We start from the raw sequence: 1,856 nt of genomic DNA on the forward strand, positions 1-1,856 counted from the left end.
TGTTCACCGCGCACCTTCAAGTCTTTCTAAGTGTCAGACGGTGTTGTTCCCATCGCTTCGAGGATGTCCAATGAAAGATTATTGTGATAAGTCTCGAGGATAAAGTCTTCACTGACCGGATCCCTGCAATTCATTGCTTTGTTTCGGAATCTCTTTACGAAGTTTTCAACTGTTTTACCATTTTTCTGCTTCTCATCTGTAGGCGTCAAAAAAATGCTTACAGACGTCCAAACACCACTCAAAATAACATAGAAGAACAATATACACGTCATCAGACAGCACTGTAGCGCGGCAGCCAATGGTGCCGCGGCTAAGGCGCGACAGCCCATGGTGCCGCGGCTAAGGCGCGGCAGCCCATGGTGTCACGGCTAAGGCGCGGCAACCCAGTGCCGCGGCTAAGGCGCGGCAGCCTAGGGTGCCGCGGCTTAGGCGCTGCAACCTGCAGTGCCGCGGTAGTTAAAGAAGGATACTATGGCATTTATAAGGCAGTTATTCGATGATTTTTGAAGTCCACGTGGCGGCGTATCAGAAATAGAACGTGTGCTGACGTGGAAAAGCAGTTAAACCACGAAGAAGGTGGTTAAAGGTCGTGGGAGAGCGGTTTTAGGCACGATGGAACGTGCTGATAACCGCCTCTTTGGCCGCGGCAGCCTATACTGCTGCGCCAATGGCCGCGGCAGTATAGACTGCAGCGGCCAAAGGAACAGTTTACCTGGTTGGTTTTATTCCCTCCGTTTAACTGTTGTGCACTCCTCTACCCCTTATAAATCTTCTCCTACCACGAGCATAAAGGACAGAGAGCATTTTGGCAAGGCATAAGAGACTTGAAGCTTTTGTTGATTTTGAAAAGAAAAGAGAGAATTTTTCACCCCTTTGACGAAGCATAGATTCTGTGTGATTCCTAGAGATCTAAGGCTCAGACTTGATCTCTTAGCAAGAACGAACATCTTAATCGATAAGATATTCAGCTTCTAGAATCTTTACTGTCGATAATCGATAGAGAGATCCCTAAGCCACCCTCACGATGCTTTGGAATCCGGTGGTCACAGAGCCAAAGCACTCACGGCACAGGCAAAGTCCCACAAAGCAGTGAGTTGAAATAGACAATTATCTGTGTGTTATTTTCTGCTGAAAGTTGTATTTTTCGTATTATTTTCATTGTAATTTCGTGTAAACAAATTAAAGTTTATGGAATGCGATAATGCGAGTCAACTTTTCGCTTGAAAACAAACTGGGCGACCACAGTGGGAGCCAGCGGTCTCGCTACCGAGACCGCAGTGTCACAGCCGATCAAGATCATCGTCACTGAAGAGATCGAATATGAATTCGATCAAGCAAAATTCGAGGAGTACCTATCATCCTCATCTTCGAAATCTCCCTCGCCTCGCAGGAGCAAGAAGATTTCCTCGTCTAAGAAAGTTCCCAAGTCTCCAATTCAGATGAAGACTGCAGATGAAGATTTTTGTCAAGTCATCGCCAAGGAATCTCCCTGCAACATCTCTGCTCCCAATGACTCTGCACCAATTAAAGAGTCATTGAATCATGGCCAGCCGATAATGACGAAGAAGGCTCGCCAGAGACAGCGCCAGCGCCGCGCTCGTCAATTGGCTAAGGCCATGCAACAAACCGACGGAGTCCATTACTATACAGACTTAAAGTCGAGAAAGCAAAAGGTGAACCAATTGCCTCAACGGCAAACCAATCACATCTCTGCATAGCTTACGACGGAGGAATGGACTCTAGTCAAAAGAGCACGTTCTACTCTCAAAGAGCGTATACAAAGGCGTCAAGCAAAAGCTGCTCGCGCTCGTGCCCTTCGTCAACAAGCGCAGAGGAACAAGAAGGAAATGGTGTCG

Source organism: Asparagus officinalis, unplaced genomic scaffold (assembly GCF_001876935.1).
Source record: "Asparagus officinalis unplaced genomic scaffold, Aspof.V1 AsparagusV1_Un775, whole genome shotgun sequence".
NCBI lineage: Eukaryota > Viridiplantae > Streptophyta > Magnoliopsida > Asparagales > Asparagaceae > Asparagus > Asparagus officinalis.